This window comes from Protomyctophum bolini (genome assembly GCF_963924005.1).
Source record: "Protomyctophum bolini genome assembly, chromosome: 10".
NCBI lineage: Eukaryota > Metazoa > Chordata > Actinopteri > Myctophiformes > Myctophidae > Protomyctophum > Protomyctophum bolini.
The window spans coordinates 30,619,027-30,631,780 of NC_137871.1; the positions used below are offsets into that span (position 1 = coordinate 30,619,027).

At 43.0% G+C, this 12,754-nt stretch overlaps 1 protein-coding gene across 1 annotated transcript in view; it reads left to right on the top strand.

Annotated features, from left to right (window-relative positions):
* Window positions 1-2,864: 2,864 nt before the first annotated feature.
* The window catches only part of LOC308323118 (matrix-remodeling-associated protein 5), a 74,902-nt gene continuing 65,012 nt past the window's right edge, over window positions 2,865-12,754 (top strand). The window contains exon 1 of the mRNA XM_080774743.1: window positions 2,865-3,120. The gene's annotated coding sequence lies outside the window, so the exon portion shown is untranslated. The remainder of the gene's footprint in view (window positions 3,121-12,754) is intronic.

Below are 12,754 nucleotides of genomic sequence, written 5' to 3' on the forward strand. Positions count from 1 at the left end.
CAGTCAGTCTGAACGGTATACAGTAGGTACAGTAGTCAGTCAGTCTGAACTGTATACAGTAGGTACAGTAGTCAGTCAGTCTGAACTGTATACAGTAGGTACAGTAGTCAGTCAGTCAGTCTGAACAGTATATACAGTAGGTACCTGAGTAGTCAGTCAGTCTGAACTGGCCGCAGCACAGGTGGATTCTCCATTGTTTACGCACGTTCTCTTTCATCAGACAGTGGAACACAAAAATAAAGAAACCTGAAATGCACAAGCATTTATAGCATAAGCATACTAGACTTCAATATTCACCATGAAGCAAACCAAAATATATCTCACTTCCCAACACATACACATAGTATGCATGAGTATATTAATTGCAGCACACTGACTGAGGTATTATGTAGTGTTGCTTGATTGGTGTCACACAATGATAATGAGTTGAGTTTGGGGCAAAATGCTAGCGGCAAATTTGCCTTGAAATTGAGAATCATAATTGATTCATATTTTTTTACTTGATTCGTATTTGAGTAGGATATTGTGAGACACTTCCCATGCTCTGCTCTTTACCTTGCAGGCTGTTGAGGATGGCAAACATGTAGAGCAGCGTCACTCTGACCGCGGCCGGCCCCTGGGCAAAGAGGGCCAGGGGCCACGTCAGTCCCAAGAGCACGGTGAGACCGGCCACCGATCTCAGGTGGTGGAGGAAGCCACGGCTTTTCCCCGCCGGATTGTTGGCCTTCATCCTCCTGATCTGCACCAGGACCACGACGAACACGCTGACGTTGCACAGCAGGACGAGCAGGACGTACGCCACCACCGTCACGTAGAAGAACGCGTCGTCATTCTGGAGCCAGCAGCTGGTGGGATAGGAGGAGAGCAGGGGATGAATGGTAAATGGTGCATTTATATATAGCGCCTTTATCCAAGGCGCTTTATATCGATTGTGCATTACATTCACCCATTCACACGCACATTCACACACTGACGGCAGGTGAAACCATGCAAGGCAACAACTAGCACATCAGGAGCAATTAGGGGTTCAGAATCTTGCTCAAGGACACTTCAACACTAACTCTGGGGGAGCCCGGGTTCGAGCTGGCAACCTTGCGGTTACCATCCAGCCACTCTACCCCTGAGCCACCACTGCCCTACAACTTTCACAAGCTTTAATTTGACTCTGTTTTATCCCGGTCTCAGACACTGGAGAGTGCTTATTTATTGTTTGTGTGTAACCACCTGGCTTCGAACCCCACGTCTCCCCGGCAGAGACCCCGGCATTCAGTCAAAGGGAACTCCCCCTGGCCGAGGGAGATACTGTATATTCACATTCACTGTCTACTTCTCCAGGGGGTAACATGAACCCAGATGAGCCCACCTGTATTTCAACCCTGATCTCTCATGTGGGATCAGCCATCTTTAGGCTGTTCCCCATGGCTACGACTGGGCTATACTCTGCTGCATTCACTTATTTGCTTGTTTGATCAATAGCTTCAAATACAGTAGCCTACAACAGAAGCATAGTTGGTCCATCTCTTCATCCAGTGTATTACTCTAATCATGCAAATTAGTGTCATTGCTTAAGTCATGAAAAATATCCAACCTGTTTTGGTCTTAGTCTTAATTCAGAACTGGAAGTAGGTGCATATGGTCTTGACTATAGGCCAGCTACAGTACACTAACAGAACTGGAAGTAGGTGCATGGTCTTGACTATAGGCCAGCTACAGTGTACTTACAATTGTTCTGAGCTTTGAAACGTATGAAGAACTTCACTAGAGTTGTGTGGCACAGCTTGACCATAGACATCTTTATCTATGATTAATACCAGGATGACGATGACCAGCGGAATACCTGTGAAGACACCAGAAAGTACATTTACTCAAGTACTGTACTTAAGTACAATTGTGAGGTATTGTTTACTAGTATTTCAAAATGTCAATACTTTTACTTCTACTCCACATCTCAGAGGGAAATATAGTACCGGTACTTACTCCACTACCATTAATTGAAAGCTTGAGTTACTTGAAGTAACTAGTAACTAACTTCAATATAGGTCTTTTACTTAGTATTCCTACATTGATACTAAAAAATGTGAGTACCTACTTCTTCCACCACTGGAAGACACACTGTGATTCACTCAGATTGCCATTGCTCTGTGGAAAAAGGTTATGATTTGCTGTCTTTTTGGTCCATGACCAGCTCCATTCAGTTCAGAAACATTGTGTTGCTTTTAAGGCAAATGTTCTATTTTCCTGTATATAGTAATTTGATGGTACATTTGTATTTCTGTTTACCTTAAAAAGGGCTTTGAATACTTTATTGTGAAGGTGGCTACCAATGCTTTTATTCTGAAAACTCTTTGTATTTAATGCGAGTCACTTCCTGTTTGCACCATTTTGATGCAGCAGTGCACAGAGATCACAGGCTGTTCAGAGCTGTGAGCCTAGAATCCCATCTAACACACACATGGAAGCATTTTAGAGGCAATGCCGTAAGTTGTGGTGTTGTTTTCAGTTATGTTGACTTTCTGTACAACTTTGTAACTTTTTGTACATGTTTATTTGTAAGAAGAAAAGTTATTTCTTTAACAATGTTTGCTGCTGTTTGCAGAGCATAGTAGCCTAGAGTGCACAGGTGTAGGGCATCCTGCTAATTGCCTTGATTTGTGTGCATGTATGTCATTTAGCTACTCACCTGTTTTCTTTTTACTGTGAAATGATGTCGATTAAGAACAAACCCTGAATGTTTGTATTATTATTTTGCAGTTTTCACCGTCATGTTGATGAGGAAGAGCAACAGTAAATGGTCCACAAATTCAACTGAGTGGAACCAACCCACCCTGGCCTGTAACTTACCCCATCCCAGGGCACAGAACTTGAGCATGTAGAATGGCACGTAGACGTTGAAGACTTTGACGAGGGCGAAGTACATGTGGACGGCCTCCACGCCCATCCAGGTGAAGGACGCCAGGAGGAAGTAGTGGAGTGTGGCGGCGGTGAAGATGCACAGGCCGTAGCTGGGGAAGGACGCAAGCCAGGAGTCTAGCAGGAAGACCATGTTCAGACCCAGGAGAGCAGTGGACAGGTTGATGAGGATCTTTGAAGGATAGTCCCGACGCAGCTTCCTACAATGAGGTGAGAGACGTACAGAAAACACAGTTAGGCCTATATATTTTTGAGGGGTTTGTTTTTAGTTAAACAAACATTAATAACGCCATTGGCAATGGACAGAGTTTAATGTTTGTTTAGTCGCTAACACAAACATTAAATGCCATTAACAATAAAGAGTTTTTAATGTTTGTTTTGTCAACAAAAATCACCATTACATTACCTAATCATAGCAACATGAGTTAGACTTTAATATATTAGCGCCCCTCACTTCACACAGGTGTGATTTTTGAGGGGCCCCTCCTATATACAGCTTTAATGTTTGTTTTTCAACGATGCTTGTTTAAAACACCATAGACAATGTAGAGAAATGTTATGTTCGTGTTGAGGACTAAAACAAACATGTTGTAATTTATGTAAGATGATAAGAGCGCCCCTCACTTCACACGGATGTGATTTTTACTATATAACTACTTATGCCCCGTTTTATAGTTTGTTGTATGACAGTGGCATAAGAAAATAGCAAATCTACAAGCATATTACCACGTGTTGTGATGTGGTGCATTGTGAGCTTGTGTTTAAAAAAAATCTGCGTTCCCTGTATGACGGTACGTATGGTACGAGGGAGATGGTTATATTGAAAGATATGTGATTATTTCCGTTGAGTATCACAAAGAAGTACAGCATATACAGTAGAGACAGGCAAACGGTCAAAGAAAATGGGTTAATTTGAGCGTTTGAAAATACGTATTCGGCTGTTGTGTCATACAGTATATTGTATAATAAAGTCTTCGCTCGGTCGACTTGACTTACTCAAAGGCCATGTACGTGAGCAGAGTGATTGCCAGGAAGATGGAAGACATACCACAGCCCACATAGGAGATCACTGTGAGGATCTCCTCATCCTTGTCACTCAGTGGCTCCCCAGATACATCCTGCAACAGCAAATAGTGCCTTGTGACATTCAAATCAGTGGCGTGCACAGACATTTAGAGGGGCAGGTGCTCAAGTGAAAAAAGGACACCTTGTGCAGCGGGTGGAACCGGCTGGTTGCCTTAATAGTGTGAGATTTATAGATTTTGGGGCATAAGTAAATTAGATTTTTTTTACCAAGAATTGAACATTGTCACCATGGTACAAAAAAAGTTTTTTTTTTCTCCAAAAGGGCACATTGCTGTCCAGAGGGCAAGGGCAGGTGGTGCTCTAGCACCCACTAGAGGGTGCTAGAGCACCACCTGCCCTTGCCCTCTATTTGTGCACGCCACTGATTCAAATACATGGCCGTGCAGAGATCACTGATATGAAGGGGCATAGTGTTCATTTTGTAGCAGATTTAGTTCAGTAGTCTGTTGAATAAAATGTCATTTAATTTTAGTTATATTTTAGTCATCTGAAATGCTTTAGTTTTAGTCTAGTTTTAATCTAAATCTACAGTTACTTTTTTTTCGACAAATAAGCGAATTAGCACAACACCCCATAGCCCCATTCAATTCCCATTCAATGCAATTCATTTAGCCAATAAGGAGCTTTTGCACAAAATAACACCTGGACCTCTTTGGTGGGGACATAACAATTAACTACAAAGAAAGGTAAGAAAGCCTTTTAGTATGGAATTCTCCTTTAAGCAGAGATTTAAAGGTAATTATGTCAGCTTTGAAAAGTCAAAGTATTCCAGAGCCTGAGGGCAGCTGCCGCAAAGGCCCGGTCACGCTTTGATCGTTTGTTGGTCGCATCCAGCTTTAGCTGGTCGGCCGACCTTAAAGCCCTATCTATATACATTAAAATATTCAAATCAATGAGGAATCGAACCGGGAGCCAGTGAAGCGAGGCTAGGACTGGAGTGATGTGCTCTCACTTCTTGGTTCCATGTGAGGAGACGGGCAGCGGCATTTTGGATCAGCTGTAGGCGCATCTAGATGAGATGAATGCGTGGATGACCCTCTCCAGGTCATTATGGGAGAGATATGGTTTCACTTTAGCTAGCAGTCTAAGATGAAAAAAGCTGGTTTTGACGACCAAGCTGACCTGTTTGTCCAAATTAAAGGCTGGCCCCTAGGGGCAATATGTACAGTAAAAACAGGATCATGCCCAGGATCGAGCCCCGTGGGACTCCACAGGTGAGAGGGGCTGTGTTGGATGAGAATTCCCCGAGTTGGACGGAAAAGCCCCTAGCAATTAGGCATGACTGGAACCATTTTAAGGCGGTACCAGAGATTCCTACCCAATTTTCAAGGCGTGAAAGTAAAAATTGTGGTCGACCGTGAGGTTCAGTAACACCAGGACCGCTGGGCTACCAGAGTCAACAGTTAGGAGGTCGTTAAAAACTCTTAGTGAGTGCCGTTTCCGTACTATGACCCGTTTAAAACTGGACTGGAACTTTTCATTAAAAACGGTTAAAAACTGTTGGGAGTTGTGCATAAACTGTCCTTGGGGTAAACTGAAAAGGGGTCAAGATTTTTCTTGAGCCCTTTTCTTGAGGCTGCACCACGGCATGTTTAAAAGAAAGTGGGACGCATCCTATTGCCAGGCATTTATTAATGGCTGTTATAATTGTGGGTCCAACTGAACTCAACTTGAACTCAACTTATACATCCTTAAGGAGGCGAGAAGGAATACTGTCGGACGGGCAGTTTGTAGGCCGAAGGTGACTGACTATATCTGACAGTGCAGAGACGGATATTGAATCGAACTTATCGAAGGGAGCATGACGTAGGGATGGCATGGGCAAGCAGGTGTGTGGGCTGACCTGAGGGTTGAGATTTTATTGATAAAACATTTTGAAAAACGCTCACAGACGGTGGATGATGGCAGAAAAGACTGTGTAGTGTGGGGATTTATGAGGGAATCAAACTAATTAAAAATGAATTGGGGTTTGTGGCAGTTTTTTTATACTAAAGTGGAAAAACAGGTCACCTGCGTGCCCGTCTGAGAGCACGGGTTGGGTCAATGATCCATGGCTCTGAAAGTGCTTTGGTGAGGGTGATCCTGAAGGGGGAACAGTGTTTAAAACAGTGTTTTAAATCATCATCATCATAAAGGGTGTGGAGCGGTGAGGCATTCAAAATGTCAGATTTGTGATGGAGTCGAAGGTTTAATTGCACGCGAGTGGCGTGCGGGGGCCGGATGATGTGAGCTCTGAGCAGGGAATAGAGACCGTGAATAAAATAGGAATGTGGTCGGAAATGGTTGTCGAAAGGAGGCACAATACAATTGGGGAAACAGTTAGGCCATGGGACAGAATGAGTCAGTTTGGGAACCCCTTTTGGTGTTTTAGTATGTTATACTTTAGCTATTGAAAAATAGCAGATTTACAAGCTCATAGCGCGGCACCTCAGGTCTAAATGGGTTAATATGAGTCTATAGTTCTAGTTTACGATCTAGTACTCAAACACCAGAATGATCTGTTGACATACAGTATACAAGAGTGGTCTGTATATGACCGGTTGTCTCTTCGATGGTATATTAAATCAGCAGCGAGTACGTGCAGCTGTGTGAACGAGGCAAACTAATGACTCACCAGAAGCACACCAAAGTGTGTAAGGTGATTACAGTGACAGCTGGTCTCATAAGCAGAGGTGTTCTCCATGCTACATCCACTGCTGTTCCAGCCGCCCTGGCTACCTGACATACACACACACACACACACACACACACACACACACACACACACACACACACACACACACACACACACACACACACACACACACACACACACACACACACACACACACACACACAGGGAGACTCACAGAAACACAAACATGCACAATTGATGAATTCCACTGCTGCTGTAAAAATAGAGAAATGGAAGCGCTGCATGCAGGGATCAGTTTAGTGGCTCTTAGATGGGTGCTCTTTGGTAATACAGGTAGAACCGTATATAGACATAAAAATATTTTTAGAGTTCCCAAAGGTGTAAATTGCAGACTGGCAAAGAAAAGAGGAATCCAAGGCACACAAAAGATGTATATAATTTATTGATGAGCAAGGCAATTAAAAAACAGGACCTACTGTACGCGTAGGTCCCGAAAGGTCTTCGTCAGGGTCTATCTCAGAGACGTGACGAAGACCATTTGGTCGAAACACGTAGGTCCTGTTTTTTAATTGCCTTGCTCATCAATAAATGATATAAATCTTTTTTCACCAAAGACGGAGTGCCTTGGATTCCTTTTTTCTTTGCAAGTCTGCAATTTACACTGTGGAAAAATACCTTCTTTTTCCATTGCTGCTATGTTTGCACACCTCTCGCTGTACCAAACCAAGAACATCTTTAGAACCTTAATTTAATCTAAATCCCTATCTGTAATTATTCATGCAAAACAGTATATGCGTGGTATGAAAGGAACTAACCATGTTTTAGAAAGTCCCAGAACACACACTGCACCTTCTGGTGTTTCTGTGAGGGGAACAGGACAGGAAAGCAGTATAGTTCACCCCAAAATTACTTTTTTTCTATGGATTACTCACCCCATGGAGACTTGAATTCATTTTGTCGCATTCCTTCCCAGTGGTTCCCTATGGGAACACAAAGGAGGGTCTTTGTGTCTCCATAGGGAACCACTGCTGGTCATGAAATGATTGGCTTAGGAATGCGACAAAAACAAAAATCACACCCATGTGAAGGGAGGGGCGCTCTTATCATCATGCATGATTCCTCATACATCATCTCATTCCGGCCAATTAGAATTTGCATCCTCACCTTTGCCTTCAATGTTACGCAAAGTTTGTGTTTACACGCACCCTCAAAGCTGGACATAGGAGGGGCTAGCGCCCCCCAAACATACCCATGAATAGAGGGTATATGCACATGCATAAAGTGAGTGGCAATGTGAGGTTAACGGGGTGCAGTCCTCTATCCCTAACCTAACCATAACCACAAGCACGGGAGCAGCGCATGTTCGAGCGGTAGTCCGACCGTTGTTCGCACTAATTACGTTCGGAATTACGTTCGGATCCCAGTTTAACGTAGTTTAATGCAATCAGATTTCTGATTGAATGTATGGGCTTATTGGGCTGTCAAACCAGAAAGTAGCTTTTTGCCACTCAGTCGGCCTGAGTTCCCGCATAACTTCCGGGTATGATGATGATGATGATGTCATGTGCATACTCTATTCATGTCTCCATGGGGGGGGGGGGTGGGGGAGGAATCCCTTTAAAGTCATTGCTCTGTATGATGCAGCGCAGCTCTGGTCTTTATATTAGTTTCACCTGAGCGGGACGGCGATGGCTGAATGTCACCACCACATGTTGCCCCTTGTTGAGGTTGGTGACACGGCTGTTGTTTATGCTGGCAGATACTATGCAGGAATTCAATGTCCAGTTGTTCTCGGGTGTCTTACTTATCTCTGCGTCCTGTTTAAAGGCAAGTAGTAGTAGGTGAGAAGCCAGTTGTAGCAGTGCTGTACACTAGCGATAGAAATGGTACGACACCCATTAAAATAAACTAAATGTTAATTTCACTCTAAATTAAGGCCTATACAAACCCTGACCACATTTTGGGTCCAATTAATTGCGAGAATAGCGTATGATATGTTACATATATGTTGCATTAATAACTAAAGTAATTGATTATGCACTTTTTAAACCGGTTTACCCATTCCAGTAGTCGTCGAGTGCTGGCTCCAGGAGCTTGTCATATAAAAAAGTCAGACAGACAGACAAAGCTGTGCATGTGCTATTCTAAAGAACAGAAGAGTATGCATAATTTATAAGCAGAACGCGTACATTAAAGAGATCCTGTCTCCCATAGAACTGGAACTGTACACGTGCTCGGTTTCCAACTCCAGGCTGGAGGAAGTCTTGGAGCACAGGTGGCAGAGAGATGGTCGTTACCGTTTCAGGGAACGGTTGGCTCAGAAAGCTATCATTGAGAAAAATCTGCCGGGGAGGATGGGAAACTTATACAATGACAATGCCACATTGTAACACACAAATACATATCTTATATGCTGAAGTGACAGTGTCTCTGTCTTCTTGAAGCTCAACCTGCCATGATGACCCCTCGAGGCCACATAGCCTGTTTCACAACACTGTGTCCAGTATATAATCACACTGGCCCTGCTTATCTATCCAGTCAACCAAACAATTGTTTACACAAAGAAAATGGCCCAGAGCATATATATAATCTGCTTGGATGTCTACTCTGCACATTCCACCTTTTGCAATTTGCATCACAAAAATATGTAGGCCTACTCATGAAGATTGACTGTTGTATAAGCATATCAGAGTGTTCTGCGTATCTCACCTCAGGCTCAGGTGAAACCGACGTGACACCGAAAGTGAGACCTCTGAACTGGTCTGGATTCACATTGATCATGGACATTGCTAGCAGGGGGACGGTCACGTTGGCCGACTCTTCTGAGAATTCCATCATGTCTCCCAATTTTTCTGTGAGATTCAGGATACTTTTTTGCAACAACAAACATACAACAAACAAACAAACACATAGAAATGAAACACGGATGCATACGACGTACAGAGTAGACCCAAAAGGGGAACCCTGGAACCCATAGAGAAAGAAATATATATTTATGCATGTATGTATTTTCTTTGTGTGAAAATGTTGAAATAATGATAATGAAAGGGAAACGAAAAAACGGATAAGCTCACAACATTGTGAGCTTGTAGATCTGCTATTAGCAAAAAAAGAACGGTTACAATACTTTGTTTGTGCCAATTGACTGCTGTGGACATTTTAAATATTTTAAAATAGTTCCACCAATCCCCACAGCCCATGATCACTGTTGCTGCGTTATGTGAATGCATTATGCATTTATTTTCACTAGTTTAGGTCCTGGGCAAAAACATCTTCTTTCTCTTTTGGGCCACAGGCTTAAAGGTTTGGGAACCGCTGGTATAGACTAGACTAGCGGACAGGATTTAAATCGGGCATATGAATTGAACCCTCACTTGTTGGCAAACGGAGCAACATCAGTCTTAGAAGCCAGGATGTCGCCAACGATATGCACTATGTCTGTGCCGAGGGTAGATGTGAGCGGGCCGGCCGCCATCACTTGATCCAACTTCCCCACCACCATCTGCAGCTGGGAGGCAGATAGATCCCCCTCGCCTGCCCCAAGCTCTTCATTTATGAGGTCCTGAATCATGTCCACAACGTCGTCCACATTATCTGGAAGAGACAATAATGTGATTTAAAATAGACTTTATTAACTTTTTTGCAGTCGAAACGAAGAAAAAGGAGCGAAGAAAAAGGAGTTGTCTTTTCCCGCCCATCTGTCATCTGTTGTTTTCAAAAATGTCTATTTTAAAAGATTTTCTAACTGTGTGCACACACAAAAGAAATGAATTGCAGTGGTCAATGTTTAATGGTCATCGATGTAGCTCCTTACCAGCCGTGACACGAATATCATCCAGGTCTGAGATGGTTTTGATTGGATCGCATTCTCTCATGTCTGGCTCAGCCCAGCTGGTTGTTTCGGTATCCATGTGCAGCTTACTGCAGAGGACAGTCATAGGGAAGAACATGAGCAGAAGATGAGAGAGAATGTTTTTAGGCTCCTCACCTGCCAGTGAGGAGCCCTCACCAGGAGGACATAGAGCCTTCGTCCTACTCCTCCCGCTACTATCGGGAGGATATCACCCTCCTTGCCCCAAACGGGGCCAATTGTGTTCGTATATACGCCCGACAAAGTCTGATGCGATATAACGCATTGTTCATTATCTAAAGTCCAGTAAGAGGCTGTACACAGAGATACAATGGAGCCTAAGACATGGCATATTTATAGGCACCCTAACCAAAAACATGCAGTAATCCTGGTCTCTAAATTACCTCCCCCTGGCCGGCCAGCGCGCCTGATGGAGGGGAAAAGAACTGGTCGAAATAACGTGTCCTTCCTCCGCGCTACGTCCGGCCGGGGAAACTCTCCCCTGTCAGATGAAAAGAAGCAGCTTGGACTCCTCATGCATAGAAGGAAGCATGAGGTCAGTCAGCTGCCCCCCATGTTGGCAGAGGAAGTTTAGCGCCCAGGATTACATTCGATAATTGACACTGGGTGAAAAAATGGGTTGCAAAATTGTGGGATAAAAATTTAAAGTAAAAGAAAACAAAAAAACACAACCTCCGTGGTAGTGGGCAAGACGATGCACAGCATCCAAGCACCAAGCTTTTTTAACCACAATTTCATATTATATTAATTTCTTCTTTCTTCACTTGAATGTGACTATAATTTTTTACAAGAGGACGTAGAATACGCACATCAACAGGTGGTGCTGGGCTAAAGAGACTTCAGTTAAAAGATGGATAGAGCCCGCACACCATTTATCTAAAGTACAAAAAAAGAGTTCTTTAATTAATTGCTATCATTTTTTACAAACCATTTCTCGCAATCCATCTGTCAAATTGGATCAGACTCGTACATCAAAGAGTGTAAAAGAGTCCAGATGATTTGATCTCTATCACTGTACAATTATATTTCCGTCTTGGCCGAGCAAGGTCATTCTATCTCCAGATGGAGGATGAACAAGCACCTCATCTTAGCAACATTTACAATCAAGTGATTGTATTGGAGTCTTAATAAATGTCAGACAGTGCAATGTTTCACTACGCCAACATGAAATTGATTATTGTTATCGCCCGGACATTGGCACTATGACTATCTGAGCGATATTATTAATGTATACAACTTGTCAGACGTGATATAAGGATAACCCCTTCATTACAGTAATGATCAATAATTCACTTTAAAGGAAATAGAGTTTTTCCATAGGTACTCACTGTGCATCCATCAGTGTTGGGCATGCAGGGATGAAGCTTTTGTATAGTGTGGAAGGAGTGGGTGTATTACGCTAGTATTACACTGTTCTTTTTCATATCTAGCTGAACTATTTATATGGAAACGGGTAACTTCATGATACGCAAAACAAAATCACATGTCTCCGTGACTCATCCTTATTGTCTATGACATTTGTTTACCGTTGCTCTGTATGGCTGATGTTTCTTGTTTTGTTTACTTCTTCTTTTAAGATTTATTTGGGGCTTTTATGCGTTTATTGATAGAACCGACAGAAAATGGCAAGCTGTCAGGCTGGCATTGCAGCCTAGGGGCCACTTGAAAAGAAATCTATACCCATTGTGAGCTTGTAGCTTGAACCATACAGTGACCTTGTGGTTAGAGTGTCCACCCTGAAACTGGGTGGTCGGGGGTTCGATCCCGGATCATACCAAAGACTGTGATGCTGAGTGCTTGGCACTCAGCATCAATAGGTTGGATTGGGTGGTCAAACTAATGATTCCTGAGTGCGGCTCACCGCTCCAAGTGATGGGTCAAATGCGGAGAACAAATTTCTCTGCGGTAACGTGTGTGACAAATCGTACAACTTTGACTTTGTAGATCGGCTATTTTCAAAACATTTGTACATTTTATACATTTGAAAACGTGTGAAACAGGACATTCTGCATAATGAGTACACTTTCTACTTTTGGTACTAAGTAAATCTTTATACCAATACTTTTACTTAACCCATTTAGGCCTGACGTAGAAATTAAAAAAAAATCTTCTAAATTCTACAGTTTTCTGAAATACCTCATGTTTCTGTATCAGTGGTGCTCAATATTTAATGTCAAGGTCCCAATGTAATTGGCCACCGACCACCATCTGAAAATATGTTGTTCCAGGAACCCCTCGGAAGCAAAGATTTG